The sequence below is a fragment of the Acinonyx jubatus genome, chromosome B2 (assembly GCF_027475565.1).
Source record: "Acinonyx jubatus isolate Ajub_Pintada_27869175 chromosome B2, VMU_Ajub_asm_v1.0, whole genome shotgun sequence".
In the NCBI taxonomy this organism is placed as follows: domain Eukaryota; kingdom Metazoa; phylum Chordata; class Mammalia; order Carnivora; family Felidae; genus Acinonyx; species Acinonyx jubatus.
The window spans coordinates 98,279,767-98,298,153 of NC_069385.1; positions in this window are offsets into that span (position 1 = coordinate 98,279,767).

Sequence of the window (18,387 nt, forward strand, 5' to 3'; positions counted from 1 at the left end):
CATATAAGTGAACCTGCACAGTTCAAACCCATGTTTTCAAGGGTCAACTATATACTGCTTTCACAGAGAAGCATACTGACCTCTATACTGAAGATATTTTACAAACATCGTTCATACTTGTAGAGCTATGTTTCTCCCAGGAGATCTGAAACTCGGAGAATGACAATAAGCCTAGTGATTTGTATTTATTGAAATACAGGTTCCTAGGTATTGCCCTCAGGTTGAAAGGATAAGAATGTCTAAAGAATCTTCATTTATTAAAAAACCTCACTTCATGCATGTACTGACATTAAAGAATCTCTTCTAGGAAAAAAAAATAAGATGCTTCTAGCACATACAGATATGATAAACACTGACAGGTAAAGAATGCATTTATTCTTATAATTAATGATATAACATTTAGATTTCTAAACATATTATAAATTTGTGGAAATCTATCTTCCTATTTTAATAACTTTAAATAGGAAAATCTTTATTTTGGTGTAGTCCCAAATAGTATATTTCTGTTTTTGTTTTTCTGGTCTGAGGAGGCATCCATTAAAATGTTGCTAAAGCTCTATACAAGAGATCACTTTGTTTTCTTCAAGAAGTTTTATAGTTTCATGTCTCATATTTAGATCTTTAATCCATTTTGGGTTTATTTTTGTGTGTGGTGTAAGAGTGCAATCTTGCTTCATTCTTTACATTCTTTTTAGCTGTCCAGTTTTACCAATACCATTTATTGAAGACTATCTTTTCTCTATTGTATATTATTATCTCCTTTTCCATAGATTAATTGATCATATGAGTGTGGGCTTATTTCTGGGTTCTGTATCCTATTCCATTGATCTGTCTATTTTTGCGTGGGTACCATACTATTTTGATTGTTATAGCCTTATGTATATCTTGAAATCTGGAATTGTGATTCTCCGGCTTTGTTCTTCTTTCTTTCTTAAAAAAAATTTTAACATTTTTTATTTTTGAGAGACAGAGAGGGACAGAGCATGAGCAGGGGAGGGGCAGAGAGAGAAGAAGACACAGAATCCAAAGCAGGATCCAGGCTCTGAGCAAGCTGTCAGTACAGAAGCCTATGCGGGGCTTGAACCCATGAACTGTGAGATCATGACCTGAGCTGAAGTCAGATGCTCAACTGACTGAGTGACCCAGGGACCCCTGTTCTTCTTTCTTAAGATTACTGTGGCTATTAGAGGTCTTTTGTGGTTCTGTAAAAAATTTTAGATTATTCATTCTACTTGCTATTGGTGAAAATTGCTATTGGTATTTTGATAGGTATTACACTGAATCTGTAAATCGATTGCTTTGGGTATTATGGACATTTTAACAATATTAACTCTTCCAAAAGAATGAAATCTTGCCATTTCCAACAACATGGACAGATCTGAAGGGTATATGCTAAGTGAAATAAGTCAGAGAAAGACAAATACCACATGATTTCAGTCATATGTGGAATTTAAGAAACAAAAGAGAAAAAATAAACAGATAAACAACCACAACAAAAACAGACTCAAGAATGAACTGGTGGTTATGGGGGGGGGGCGGGGCGTGGCATGGGGAGTGGAATGGATGAAATAGTTGAAGGGGATTAAGAGTACACTTATCTTGATGAGCACTGAGGAATGTATAGATTTACTGAATCCCTATATTCTACACTGAAACTAATATAACTTTGTACATTAATTATGCTGGTATTAAAAAAAACCCACCTTATTAACTCTTCCAATCCATGAGCATGGAATATCTTTCCATTTGTTTGTGTCATCTTCAATTTCTTTCATCAATGTCTTATAGTTTTCTGAGAATGGGTCTTTCAACTCCTTGGTTAAATTTACTCCTAGGTATTTTATTCTTTGTGGTGCACAGCAAAGGAAACCATCAACAAACAGAAAGACAATGTAGTGAATGGGAGAAGTTATTTTCAAATGATATACCTGATAAGGGGTTAATATCCAAAATATATAAACAACTTACACAACTCAGTGCTGAAAAAACAAATAATCCAATGAAAAAATGGAGAGAAGACATGAACAGACATTTCTCCAAAGAAGACATACAGATGGCTAATAGACACATGACAAGATGCTTACCACCACTCATCAGCAGGGAAATGCAAATCAAAACCACAATGAGATATCACCTCCCACCAGTCAGAATGGCTAGTATCAAAAAGACAAGAAAAAATAAGTGTTGGCAAGAATGTGGAGAAAGTGGAACACTAGTGTACTGTGGATGGGAATATATGTTATGCAGCCACTGTGGAAAGCAGTATGAGGGTTTCTCAAAAAATTAAAAATAAAAATGCCATATGATCCCATAATTCCACTACAGACTGTTTACCCAAAGAAAATGAAAATGCTAATTGGAAAAGATATATACAGCCCTATGTTTACTACAGCATTATTTACAATAGCCAAGGTATAGAACCAATCCAAGTGCCCATGAGTAACAAATGGATAAACATGTGATATATTTGTATATACATATACGTGTACATATATGTGTATATATACATATGTAAAAATATATGTATATGCACATATATGCTTATACACACAATGGAATATTACTCAGCTATAAAATAGAATCAGATCTTGCCATTTGTGGATAGACATGGAAGGTATTATGCTAAGTGAAATAAGTCAGACAGAGAATGACAAATACCATATGATTTCATTTATGTGTAGAATCTAAAATACATAACAAAACCAAAAAAACCCAAACAGACTCTAAGGCAAAGAATAAACTGTGGTTGCCAGAGGTGGGTAGGGGGATAAGTGAAATAGATAAAAAGTATTAAGAGGTACAAACTCCCAGTTATAAAATAAATAAATCATGGAGATGAACAGTATAGTATAGGGAGTGTTGTTAATAATGTTGTGTGGTGACAGATGATTCCTAATAGGTAAGATTCCTATTACCATGGTGATCATTGAGTAATGTATAGAATTGTATCACTATGCTGTATACCTTAAACTAATATAACATTGTATGTCAACTATACTTCAATAATAAATAAAAATTAAATCAGAGATTCATTCTTTGTTTTAGACTTTATTATTTTTAGAACAGTTTAGGTTTTCAATAAAATTGAGAAAAACATACAAGAGATTCCCCATATACTCTCTGTTCTCACACATGCATAGACTCCCCAGTTATCAACATTACTCACCAAAATGTTATATTTTTTTACCAAAGGTGAACCTACATTGACACATCATAATTACCCGGGTCCATAGTTTGTCTAAGGATTCATTCTTGGTGTTGAGCTCTAAATAGTTTGGTACAAATATATAATGACATATATCCACAATTACAATATCATACATTTTCGTTCATAAAAATTCTCTCTGTTTTGCCAGCTCATCTCTTCTGCTCCTTCCTGAGCCCTCCCCAGCCACTAATCCTTTCATTGTATCCATATTTTGCTTTTTCCAGAACGTCCTATTTTGGTATAATACACCACATAGCCTTCTCAGATTGGCTTCTTTCACTTAGCAATAGGCATTTAAGGTTCATCCATTTTTTTTTTTTTCAGAACTCATGAGCTCATTTCTTTTTATTGTTCAATAATACTCCACTGTCTAGATGTACCACAGTTTATTTATCCATTTAGCTCCTGAAGGAGAGCTTGGTTGCTTCCAAATTTGGGGGATTATGAATAAAGCTGCTATAAACATCAGCATGCAAGTTTTTGTGTGAACAATAACTTTTCAGTTCCTTTGGTTAGATGCCAAGAAACATAATTTCTGGATCATATGGCTAAGGTGTATTTGGTTTTACAAGAAACTGCTGAATTGTTTTTCAAAGTGGCTATACCATTTTGTATTTCCTCCAGCTATGTATGAGAATTCCTGTTGCTCTGCATTCTCACTAGTATTTTACTGTCATCTGTCTTCCAGATTTTGGCCATTCAAATAGTTATGTACTGGTATCTCATTGTTTTAATTTGTATTTCCCTAATACCATATGATGTGGATCATCATAGGCTTAATTGCCAAATGTATATCTTTTTTGGTGAGGTGACTAATAATGTCGTATAGTCATTTTTAAGTGAGTTGTTTTCTTATTATGAGATTTAGGAACTCACTACATTTCAGATAACAGCTCTTTATCAGATGTGTCTTTTGAAATGTTTTTCCCAGTCTATGACTTGTCTTCTAATTCTCTTGATATTTTCTTTTGCAGAGAAGTTTTTAATTTTAATGAAGTCCAAGCTTTATTAATATTTCTTACATGGATTGTGTCTACAGTGTTGTATCTAAAAAGGCATTGCCAGATCCAAGGTCATCTAGGTTTTCTCTTATGTTGTTTCCTAGTGGCTCTATAGTTTTGTGTTTTACATTTAGGTTATGATTACTTTTAGTTAACTTTTGTGAAGACTGTAATGTCTGTGTCTAGATTCAGTTTTCTGCATGTGGATGTCCAAGTGTTCCAGCACTGTTTGTTGAAGAAACTATCTTTGCTCCCTTATATTGCTTTTGCTCCTTTGCCAAAGATCAGTTGACTATATACATGGGAGTCTATTTTGGGATTCTTTTTTCTGTTCCAATGAATGATCTATTCGCCTATTCTTTTTCCAATAGCACATTGTGTTAATAAGTATAGCTTTACAGTTAGTCTTGAAATCAGGTAGCATCAATCCTCCAACTTTATTCTTCTCCTTCAATATTATGTTCCCTATTCTGAGTCTTTTGCTTCTCCTAATAAATTTTAGAATCAATTAGTGGATACACATAAAATAATTTTCTGAGATTTTAATTGAGATTGCATTGAATCTATACATCAGTTTGCAAAGAATTGAATCTTGCCCATATTTGGTCTTCCTATCCACAGTCATGGGGTATCTTTTCATTTATTTAATTCTTCTTTGATTTCATTTCTCAGGGTTTTATAGTTTTCTTCATACAGATCTTATATACATGTTGTTGGATTTAAAGCTAATACTTCATTGTGGAGTGCTAACGTAAATGGCATTATGTTTTTAGTTTCAGATTCTATTTGTTCATGGGGTACCTGAGTAGCTCAGTTGGTTAAGCATCCAACTCTTGATTTCAGCTCAGGTCATGATCTCACATTCATGAGATTTGAGCCCTGTCTGGGGCCTTGTACTGACAGCATGGAGCCTGCTTGGGATTCTCTCCCTCTCTCACTCTTTGACCCTCCCTCACTTGTGCATGTGTGAGCTCTCTCTCTTTCAAAATAAATAAATAAACACTAAAAAAAATCTATTTGTTCATTGTTCATATATAGGAGATATTTATTCTTATGGTTGAAGGGTTGCAAACATTTTTCTCCCAGATGGTAAGATTCTTTAGTAATAAAATTAATTAAAGTTGTGTATTGATAACTGTGGCAGAAATCTTCCTGAAGAATAAAATTTTTTATTCAGTGAATGCCTGTTATAAATGAACCAATATGTGTAATTTATTAATATTTGGCTAGGATAGAGAGTGAAATAAAAGTCAATTCAAAAGCTAATGATTTGTACCAATCTTTTTGGGGAAAAGGAATGAACAATTTGGTCTAAACAGTTATTTTTATTTTACATAACATAAACATTCAATTCTACATGATCAACAATAAAGTTGTATAATTGAGTAGCTTTTTAAAATTTATGTAATATATTTAATGTTCTGACTTTAAACTCTTCTAATAAAATCAATAATAAGTATTTGTTGAGTGAGTAATCACATACGGGCATAATTTTTATGAGTGTATAACACCAATCAAATATCTAAACTTCAAGTTAAAGACCTACCATTAAACAGTATTGCTCAGTTTGATTTTTCCTGTTATTTGAAACTCTATTTTTGGTGAATACTTTTACAGTTAGTAAGAAATTTAATATTACCAACAATATGTAAATCTTCCAGGAAGTCTCTTCATTTGTTAATTATTTGATTTGTTAATCACTACCTGCTTTTTCCAAAACAGACTGCCTATATATATATGTATATATACACACACACATATATAAACACATATATCACAAAATGATATAAAATAAAAATTAAAAACAAATAAATAAATAAGGATATTGGGAAGAAGATAAAACAACCACAGGAGAGATAAGATAAAATCAGGAATAGAATTTCCCAAATGGTTATGATGGTATCAGGTATCTCATTTATGTCTAAAAGATACAAACACTGATGGAGGCATAAATATATATAAAAATGATACCTAAAAGAGTTTTCTCTTTTGGATTTCCTTAAGACAATATTTTATAATGGAAGGAACAATGTCTTTAACAGGAAACTTATAAAAGCTACTGTATCAAATTTACTAGGTTTTATCCCCTCATAAATTATCTCCTTATAGGACAATATTCTGAAGAAAAATATATTAAACATACTTTACAAAGAGTCAGATGATGTGATCTTGCAATTAGAGTCCACAAAATTAGCAACTAATAATATAGGATTCCCAGTTAAATATAAATTTCAGAAAAACAACAAATAAATTTTAGTTCAAGTATGTCCCAAATATTGCATATAGCATACTTACACTAAAAAGATTGTTTTTCATTTATCTGAAAATTAATTTAACTGGACTTGCTATATTTTATGTAACTACTCTACTTGGCATAAATTCTCAGTTGGCCATGCTTAATTCAGAGAAATATGTTACAGTGTTGAAGGAAAGAGTACTGGACTGAATGGCCTACAGAATATTCTTTGAGTTTTTGGCAAACATCTAGATCATGTGGATCTGTGTTATCTGTGTAGTCATGTAGAGTTTCATACTGGTTTAATATTTTTCATTCACCATCTTAAAATTTTAATAATTTTGAATAAGACATGCAACATTATCATTTTTCACTGGAATCCACAAATTACATGGCCAGTCTTCTATGTAGCAGCAGTGAATCCAGTGTCGAGTTTTGGGTTACAGTTCTTTTAAGTTGCTGAATAAGGCAAGTACCAAATGCTTCCATAGTTAAAGTATCTGTAGGAAGGATTAAAATCCTCATAGGCAAGCTGCAAAGCTTATGAGGGAATCATGCCTGAATATACAGCCTTTCCAAACACATATGGAGGTTGGTCGGGGGAATTACCACAGGGCCAAAAGTAAGAACAAAGAAAATTTGGTATGACTATCAAAAAGAAAGAAAGAAATTCTGAGGAAAGGATTAAGAGAAAAATAGTAATCATGTCTAAATTGTACACAAGTATTCCTATTTTGAAAAATCGATTTCTAACAATCTCTAAGCTAAAAGAACTACTTTCAAACTATGATCTTTCATTCACCAATAGTTTTCATTATTTTTTAAAGTCTCTGACTCTTCCTCTACTGTTTTTCTATTCTTACTCCACTGTTAATAATTCATTTTCCTCCTCTTGCTTATTAAAGTGAACATTTCCTAGTTTCCACATAGTAGCCATCTGCTATTTTCTGCACGCATACTCAGCCTCAGAAATTCATTTCCACCCTCTCACCCCTTTGCACTGAAATATAGACTCCAAAAGGATAGTCCTATCTAGCCATATGTTTTCCAATGTATCCTTAGCTGCTAGCACTGTACATTTAAATATAGAAGGCAATGGATAAAATTGCTGAATACATACATAAGTGACCTTTTAACTGTTTCTTCTCTGTGCATATTTCCTGAGTCTTGATTTCTATCCTTGGCATTTCTCGAAAGCTCTTCAGAAACGGGTTTCCTAGCACTTATTGGGTATGTCTGTATGTATGCCCAACCACTGCTTCAAAACTAAAACATTCTCAATTAACTTCTGTGATTCCATCAGTGATTTTGTAGTTCCCTGAAGAAAACCTTAGTGTTAAAAACATTCTCTCTCTTCTTTGTTGCTCAGAAGAGCAAACCAAAAATATAGGAAGACAACCATGAATAAAAATAACTAAAAAGCAATGTAATAAATACATTGGACTATGTTAAAAATATTATAGAAAAAGAGTAAACAATTAATTCCAAGGAGTTCAGGGAAAATTTCAGAGAAGGTGATGGTTGAGCAAAGTTTTGGAGACAAGTAATTTTACCAGGTGGAGAAGGGAGGGCAATTACTCTAGGAAACAGGTTTCAACAACTGAAAATCTATAATGTTCCCAGAACCTTCAGGAATTCATTGCAGCTGAACACAAGAATGTATTGGGGGAAAGGGTAGGAGTTCATGAGAGACTGAAGATGAAGCTAGAAAACACTTGCAAATTTTCATTTATATTCTTCAATAGTATTGCTAATTAAAAAAAATAGTTACTTTACTGGGGCACCTTGGTGGCTCAGTCAGTTAAGCGTCTGACTTTGACTCAGGTCATGGTCTCACGGTTCATGAGTTCAAGCTCCGCATCTGGCTCTATGCTGACAGCTCAGAGCCTGAACCCTGCTTTGGATTCTGTCTCCCTCTTTCCCTGCCGGTTCCCCACTTGCACTCTGTCTCTCTCAAGAATAAATAAACATAAAGAAATGTTGAAAGTTACTTTTCTGATTATTAGACAATACGTATTTATTGCAGAATTCCTCGTGATCCATCAGCTAGACTCACAGCAGCCCCTTCCTTGTCTCACTTGCCTCAAAAGTGGATTACCCTCAATCCACTCTGCACACCATACCACGATTGCCCATGCTAACGGACTCTTCTTGGCGCTTTCCTAATTAATGTCATAGATAGGATGGATGCTGTGGGACCACCTGCACTTACCTTAAGCTGATGCAGTTATTCACAACCCTGCTGCTTAATGAAAATGTCAATGCCCACAGGCTTAACTACCAGGGATTTTGATGAATTGGTCCGAGGAAGGGGGCCGGTGTCCATGCAGTTGTAAAAAAGCTTCAGGTGATGCTGATGTGCAGCCAGAATGAAAATCACGGAGTTAATTGATAGCTTCTTCTTGCCTCACAAACAACTGATCGTCCACATTTGGCTTGAATATTTCCATCTTCTTGAAGCAAGCTAAGCTATTTTCAGCCAATTCTATAAAATATTTCCTATGTAAAGCTAAAATTGGCCTTTATCTATCTTTACCCACGGAACTGGTTCTACCCTGTGACATTGCAAATAAGTTTATCCTTTTTCACATGACAGCCTAATTTCTTGAACATTGGCTAACATGGTCTTCCTGAGGATTCTTTCCCCCTAGCTAAACATATAGAATTAAAAAAAAAAGTAAAACTGATGGTTTGCTGATAGCCTAGTCCGTCCCTGGCCAGGCATAGAACTTATCGCATTCTATAGCTCACAAAAATTTACACTTCGAAATGACTTGCATTCCTGAAAGACACAGTTTACAAACAGACTCAGATGGCCTTGGATCATTACACAAGCCAGAAAATTCCTTTTTCTTGTTATCAAACACAGGAATGCCTGGTCTATATCAAAATGACTGGAACAGAATACAGCTGGAATATTTTACTTCAATGATTTGAAGGATAAATACAGAGCAAAAGTACTATAATATACTATACTATAAGCTATAGCACATATAATATATAATAATTATGTTATGCATTTATACTATAAATGTTTTAAATATTTCTTTTTATTTTAGGACCCTACTCATTCTGAAATCTGGATTCCCTCACATTTTGTTATATATAATCATAAGAAGAAAAACTTTTACCCAGCTCTCAAAAAGTATCGATGAGCTTCTTCTTTGAATATACCCAAACCTTTCCATCTTTCAATGACAAAAGTTTCTAGTTTCTTAATTATTACATTCATTCTTTTATGGATGTGCTTCCCCACTTCAACTGTGGTCTGCTTAGTGAGGAACAGAATGAAATTCTCAATGTTTTTGCTTCAGAGAGAGTCTGCCTAATTATGCAGGCTAGGTCTTTGATAACCCATTCAAAATGTCAGCGATGAGGACAGTCCTACAGATTATGACCGCACATCTCTCTTCTGGTTGACACTGGTCCATTAATCATAACCCAACCCATTATCAATTATTCACAAAGAGCCCAAGGGATGACAGATATTTAAGATCATATAATTAGGTCCCAAGTTAACCTTTCCTCCTTTATTACCCATATCTCCCTAAAATGGATTCCTTATTAGATCAGTCTACTCATTATCTCTTTAAATCATGTCAGGGATATTTCTATCTGCATAACCCAGTTATACCATCCCCCCTTTAATGGAATGAAGTCTCCTCTCATTCACAGAATCCTTTCTGCCTGTATATAATCTACTCAATATTCAAACAGTGGCATAAACTTATCTCTTCTGTGAAACTGACCCATAGTGCTCAATTTCACACAACCTTATACTTTCTTTCAACACTAGTTGCCTTTATTGTCTAAAGTGGCAGTTGTCACAGCAACAATAATCATTTAGCATTTTATTGAGCACTCTACTATGTAAGTTTATATATATATCTTTAATCCCAGTGGATAGATGTTATTTTACAAATGAGAAAACTCAGAATCATACAGACTAAGCAACCTTTCCAATTTGACAAAGCTAGTGAGGGGTCTGCCTGCTGCTATAATACCCAGTTACCTTACCTCTTTGAGCTGCTTGGTCCTGAATCAAGCACTGACTTGTGTTATTATTTAACTTCACCATATTCGATATTGTTTATGTTTAACTTGTAAAATAATAATGTGGAGCAGAACAGCTTCATGGGAATACTTACATATTAAGTTTAGCTATAAAAAACTCAAGGCTATTTTAAAAGCCTGCAAGAGCCCCTAGGGACACTGTGACATTTGCTACTCAAAGTCAATTTACACCTATTTCTATTTAACTGGTGTCTCCCTTCCTTTGTTGGAATTTAATTATGCCTGCTCTAATGAAGGGATTGCATCCAGATGATATCGACACTTGGAAAGTGAAAATTTGACACAAATGTGTGGAATGTTAGTTGGCCATAATTCTCAGACAACTTCCTAAGAAATTCTCTTTCCAGCACCTTCTATGAATGTCTAGGTTCTTTCTCCTTCCATAGTCTCCATATTACCTTTTTGCTTGCTATGGCCAACTTTTATTGTGCTTCTCGCTGTCTTACCTTCCCCACATAATGTGCTATATACCAGGCCATCCAACTGTAGTTCTATGTCACGTTCACTTAGAGTTCTTTTTTTCAAAATTGTGGTCAAAACATGTGCTAATGAGTGCTCTTTCTCCAGGATCCTCATCTTCATCATAGCAAGTTGCATACATTTGACTATGAGCCAGTTGGAAGGTGTACTTGATCCCAAGAGTTGACCTGAATGCTAACATCTCTAGCACTTCAAAGGCATTTCTGCAGCAGGATTTTTCAGCCCTCTTAAATCAAACAACATATACAGTCCCTGTCAAGGGTTCTACTGCAAAGACTTAAGTTTCATGACTTTTGATAATAAATAAAGAAAAGAGCATATCTCAGCAGTACTAAAGATGTGAAGAAAGCAAGAGAAAGGCACCAAGGATAGAGATACCTTCAGGGTTGGAGCATTCCCACTTTAAGACTACGCAACATGCATAGGATAGAATCTTCTTTATCCAATCCCTTGTCAAGAAAGTCAGAGTGGAAGATATTGATCTTAATATATGTATTATTATATATATATAATTTATATATATTCTCACATGTTTATATATATATATAAATTATATATATAAATTTTCCTATGGTTTCTAAATTACATTAAGGTCATAGCCTCTTTTTTTTTGATGTTTATTTACTTTTGAGAGAGAGAGAGACAGAGAGAGAGAGAGACAGAGAGAGAGAGAGAGAGACAGAGAGAGAGAGAGACAGAGAGAGAGAGAGAGAGAGACAGAGAGAGAGTGCAAGCAGGGGAGGGGCAGAGAGAGGGAGACACAGAATCTGAAGCAGGCTCCAGGTTCTGAACTGTCAGCACAGAGCCCTATATGAGGTTCGAACTCACAAACTGTGAGATCATGAACTGAGCCGAAGTCGGATGCTTAACTGACTGAGCCACCCAGGCACCCTGGTCATAGCCTCTTTTATTTGAAATATTATATGCATTTTAAGACAAGTAATTAGCTAACCCTCAAGCACTCTTATTAGACAGTGCCATATGATTAACCTCATTTTGCCAAAGATAGTGTTGGGTTGGAAAATGTTCCTATCCTTCAAGGTTCTTTTGGCTTGTCTAACAATTAAATTGACATAAGACAGGAGAAAATAAAATTTAATTATGTATGTACAGGTCCCATAATGATGAGGCCTACAGGCAGTCAGGCAATTGAGGCCTACAGGCCACCCAGAGCTAAGCAGGAGATAGGGTTTTGGGACTTCAAAAGGAAGTAAGACAATTCGCAGGAAGATAAAAGAGAGTAAATTTTTGGTAAGTCAATGTTTTCTGGGACATTCTAAAAAATAGACATAGAGAAGAATTTTAATAAACAAACTTTGCTAAGTTCCTGCTTGTCTATTACACTATTTCATATTATACTGTACTTATCTATGATAATAGCTTCCTTCCCAGAGCAAGTCCTATTACTAATTTTTTTAGGCAGTTAGGGAGAAGGTCAAAGTTTTTCTTTTTTCCCTGAACCTCTGTTTCTTAAAAATAACCAACCTAAAATAACCAACGTGCCAAAGAGACATATTTTGGGGGGCAAATTTTGCTCCCCTATAACAGTCCTACAGAAAGACCATGGAGAATAGCAGAATTAGAAGAACTTAAATGTAATCTTTCTAGTCATGATATTTTCTTTGAATAAATAATAAATCTAGGTCTGTTGGTAATTCAGAGTAAGAAGTCTCTACTTAGAGAGGATTTGACTCTGCGTATGAGGTCAATGAAATACTTGAAATAGCATTGCCAAGTATTAAGCTTGTCATTATAGGTTCCCAAAATGATCCATTGATGTCATCTTACAGAATTATATATTTCCAGACTATAATTGACACATTTTAACTCAATTTTACTTTTATTGTTATCTTCAGTTTTAAGGAAGGCATATCAATTTTTCCAGGGCTAATATTACTTTCATTTATTATACATATTCAAAAGAAAAAAATACAGCCTTTCAAACCCAACCAATCATGGATTAATATTAGGTTTCTCTTAGGAACATAAATTTTAAAACAGCGAACCTTATTAATGTGATCTATGTATAACACAAAAGAGATGTATATTCTTTAGGAACAGTCAGCAATGAAGAAAAAAAAAAACTTTTTGACTGAGTGACTTAGGAATAGCCCTGCCTGCCTGATTCATTGTGGATCACTAGTATGAGTCATAAGTACCAAAGCTCAGTTACAGGTTTGTGACATGATATCACATGACTATGCTGACAGTCATAGCTTCTTAACCTCTAATTTCATAATTGACTTTTTCAAGGTAAGACGGATCAGGCATCAGGAGGTATAAGACTTTCAGCAAACGCCTGGAATATATGAAAAATTTCATTGGTGATTTAGAATCTGCTGAGTGCAGGTCAGAAATGGTAATAATTTAATGCTAAAGGGACTATCATTTTACTTTTAAAATATTGAAATCATGATAACAGTGTGGCCTATCTAGACTTTATGCTGTCTTTGTTTTGTGATGGCTTGACATTCTAAGAAAGGGCTAAATTCTACTAATTTTCCATTTGGAAAATTAAAATACCTCCAGCAGTACCAATGGAAAAGAGAATGTCAAAGTTTTATCTACATTGCATGTATTCCATAAATGCTTTTCATTGATTGATATGCACGAGAAGACAGCTGGCATATTTTCTCAATGAGCTGAGTGCATTTGACTAACAGGTGATGAAATTCCATTGTTTACAGTATATGACTTTCTATTTCTTGGAAAGACAGATACTTTAAATGATGAATAAATTGATACATGTGTTAATGATTTTCAGTTGTACTTAATAATATTTAGCTTTACATCTACCTGATTTTCTGTTCCTCAATCTCTTTGCTAAGTTTTATGCACCAAGACAGGAAAACGATGACATAGATAATCTGAAACAGAGATGATTTTTTAATATGTTTATATATCAGTGTTTAATTCTGAACCTGAGGAATGGCCTGGCTCATATTCTGCTTTACTGTAATCTTCAAGGGCACAGATTCTATTTAATTGACTATATCTCTAGGATATAGCTTATCATCTGGGTATAGAGCAGCTTCTTAAAAATATTGGAGCGCCTGGGTGGCTCAGTCAGTTAAGCGTCCAACTGCTGCTCAGGTCATGATCTCATGGTTCACGAGTTCAAGCCCCACATCAGGCTCTGTGCTGACAGGTCGGAGCCTGGAGCCTGCTTTGGATTCTGTGTGTCCCTCTCTGCCACACTCTGTCTCTCTCTCTCTCTCTCTCTCTCTCTCTCTCAAAAATAAATATTAACAAAATGTAAAAAAGTAAAAAAAAAATAAAAACATGGATTGAGCAAAAGAATATATTCCCCATATATTGTGAATAGCCACACTAACAAGGTCCATGTTGGCAGAGTAGGAAATCAGTCCATTCCAAATTATTCATCTACTAGAATTTCTAAGGTTCACTGCATGCTAGAAACTGACTAGTAAGTGTTGGAATTTAACTCCTTGTGTTATGTGTGTGTTATGAATATTTTGCTTTTAAGTTCCTGACCAGAGATGAGAAAAGTATCAATAGGTTCCTAGGTTCTTAGCATCTGCCCTGTTCACTAATTTTACAGCCGTAGTGCTACGGCAGTGTTCCCAGGATAGTTTTGTCACTTTCAGTTGCAAACGTTTCCCACTTCGGAAGATCTATTATTTGTTGCACCATACTGTGAACCTGGAAGTGATCCACGTTCTCTAAAGATAAAGAGAACTGACTTATTGACTCTGATCATAAACTCCCACAGCACTGGCATCAAGCCAATATCATTTCTTCATCTTCTTTCATGTATTTTTTGTCTTTGTCGAATATACATCAAGTGCTTATAAGTTATGTCTAATCCTATGTTCTAGGCACAATCAATGAATGATAAGCCAAGGGGTCATAAAACAATGTTATGATATTTATTGAACTGCATTTTTATAACTAAAGACTTATATCTATTGAGATATTAAACTGCATATGTGGTTTTAGTGGTTCACTGAGACATCATGGTTCAGCCACCGCTAAATTATTTGTTTTGTAGTTTATTCATATGTGATTGGGAGTTCTTCCTTTCACCCAGGAGAAAAGGAACCTGTCACCTGATAACCATACCCACTGACGGGAGTAGGGTTCAGGGCTTACTCCAGTGAGAGAGACGTTTTCTCCTGATCAGCAGTCACACTTTCCAGTCAGGCAAAAGTTTTAAAGCATTGGAAGGTCAATTAAAGGATTAGTGAGCATTTATACAATACCCATTATAAACAATGGAGGCTGAGAAGAACAAAGACCAAGAAGAAGAGAAGGAAATAGAAAATTTTGGCTCATACTCTCAAAGATTTTACAATCCCATAGTTGAAATGAACACACGTAGCCCAAACTAAAGGATTGTTAAAAATGGTAGATAGATCAAGGCATTGGGCGGTTCTTTTTATATTTGAAAATACTGAGGCTTAGAGATAATGACATTGGTGGTATAAGTTCTTATACTTATCTGTCAAACTTCAGGTCTTTGGCCCAGGTCCAATAAGCTCTCATGCCTAGACATTTAAGAATTTTATAATGAAATAAGATAGGTAACTAGATAGGGCTGCCATGTTAAGTGAGGGGTTTCAGAGATGTAATTGAGCTAGAGCAGATGTCTGCATGCTAAAAGGAACTTTGTTAATGGAAATGGAGGTAATGGTGACAATACAAGTCATTTGAGAAGTGAGAGAAAAGAAAATCAGTATTTACTACAAGAAAAGTCAAGAAGTTGAATCTTTCTCTGTCCAAGGGGAAAAAAATGAGTATCATTGTAGACAAAGAAGTACATTGGGCTAGAAGGAAGAGAAATATGGGATCTCACTGCAGACAGACTTTAAAGGCATTGGCTGAGACACAGGTTTAACATGAGGGAGTAGGAGAGAAGATCTGAGAGAGAAGAAGGTCTGGGCAATCACTATCGTATCTTACCTAAGGGGTTACCAGATGATCCATGGAATCATTGCACAGAAGTGGAAAGGAAGGACCCAGGTGAAGTTTGGCCAGTCATTCTTGTGTTACTTCTAATATTGGTCAGGAGCCGGAGCAAAAGTAGAAGAAATAGAGGTTGAAACTGTCCAGAACTGAAATTGACAGGTTAGTCATGAGGAGCATGAAGGAGAGAGTCTGGTCAGTGGAAGGGCAATGCTGGGGGCTGCCATGTTATGCTGCTGGAGAGTCCAGTGTGGGTGTTACTGCTTTTTAATTATCAGAAAGGCTAACCAAGGCTGCTTCAGTGTATTCTCTCTGTTCTATCAGAAGATAAAAAGGGACTAATCTTCTCGCTTCTGAGAATAAGCTCAGGTTTATTGGGAGTTCATCCTGTTTTTATTCAAGTGCTCAGCAGTATCATGTTAACATCCTTTGTATATGAGTCACAAGAAAAGCAAAATGACCTAGCAGAACTCAAGTGAATTATAGTATCTAGAAAAAATCGATCACATGCCTTTTAGGGTAGGTACTGACACTGATACAACCAAGTAACACTGTGTAGCACTTTTAAAAAATGCTCTTAAAATACCAATTGCAGAGAACAGCTGATTTCATGAAAAATTCAGGGATTTGAAAAATTATTCTGATTCAGGCTCATTATAAAATGCTATCTTTGCCATGAAAGAAGTAGTAAAAATTCAACAGGTTTGACTTTTCAGAAGCTTTCCCCTATGCATAATGCTGTTTTCCTAACAAATGTGGGAACTGGTCACTAAAGGTGGCGACTCAACATGACTACAGGATTCTTAGGACATCAGAGCATGTTGCTTCAGAGTTGATCTTTTTCCAAAGGCATCTACCCTGAGGGCTTCCAATAACACTGTGCTTGAAAATGAATGCCCAGCCAATCCCAGGACAATAGAAAATCTTCTGTAGGGGGTATCACTAACATAAATAAACATTCACCAAAAAAATGCATCTGGTTAGCACCAACACAGGATTTTATCATTGTGAAATTCTGCCCCACTGAGAGAAGGAGAGCATTCAATGGCTCCTGATATTATTTACAGCTTATTTACTTTTTTATATATTACTGTATAAATTAAGAGTAATCATAGTAAATAAAGTTTCAGGTATATCCTAGTACTTTTATGTTTTAAAGACAAATGAAAACTGTCAGCAGTTTTCTGCCTTCAAACTTAACCTGAAAGGATTTCATTATTCATTATTCATATTCCAAGATAGTGTCATGGAACCACATTTACTTGAATTCAGTTCTGACAATGACTAACTAGTAAACTTGGGCAAGTTATTTAAAGTTTTTCATCTTTTATTCCTTCATGGACAGAGCAGGTACAACACTTTTTGCATGATCTACTGCATGTGGCTGATAGAAGAATCAGGTACGGTAATGGAAAGAAATGACTCTGAACCTACAGTCAGTGTATATTTGTGTGTGTGTGTGTGTGTGTGTGTGTGTGTGTGTGTGTTGTGTATAAATATAAATACTTTATCTATATGATGGATTAAAATATATAATTCTATTATGTATTATATATCTCTATTATTATCAATTTTCTATTATTTAAAAAGACAATTAGTACAAATTTCACAAGTGGATTGACCTAAGTATAATAATGATTTCCAGGAGAGGTAAAATACCCTGTATATCATGGTGAACTTCCCAGGCAATCCAGGGTCTAGAGAAATACTGGAATTTTGCTGTACCAAATATTTCTATAAATAAATAACCTGGAACATAACTTTTTTTTTGTAAGGTGACTTTTGTCACAGTAATTGATACAACCCCACACAAAATACACACAGTAAATTTTTTACAAAATTAGTCATAAAAGACAGATATGTCAGAAATTTATAGTTATAAAGTTTATTTTTTACAACCCTATAAATATTTTAATAGACATTTCCATAATTAAATTGGCACCACAGTGGATGGGCATTTAATTACTGAAATGACAAAGTGAATGCATCTAGTTTTACCTTCTAATCTGAATTTTCTGACCTCGTTAACAAAATGTTTAAAATTTGTGTATGAATTCATCAGTGTCTATGAAATAAAACAAATTTGAAATCAAATAAATCATAAAGACTATAAGCACTTTAAGGATCTGCTTCTACCTCTGCTATTTTACTGTTTCCTACTGTGATTGCATTTTGTTGATGTTCATTTTCTGTGGGTTTTTTTTGTTTTGTTTTGTTTTGTTTTGTTTTTTGTTTGTGGATATTTCTTTTCAAACCAGGGCCCTCTTTTGGTACTGAGATTCCTAAACTGAAAACATTTTAAAAATAAAAAGAAAAAATAAACAAAAACAAGAAACTCAGAAATTTATTTTTGGGTTGGTAGTAATAGAAAATATAATATTATGCAGTGTACTTAACTGATACTCAAAATGAATTATGGCCTCAGTACAAAAACTGAACTGCTAAAAGGTCAGATTAAACCA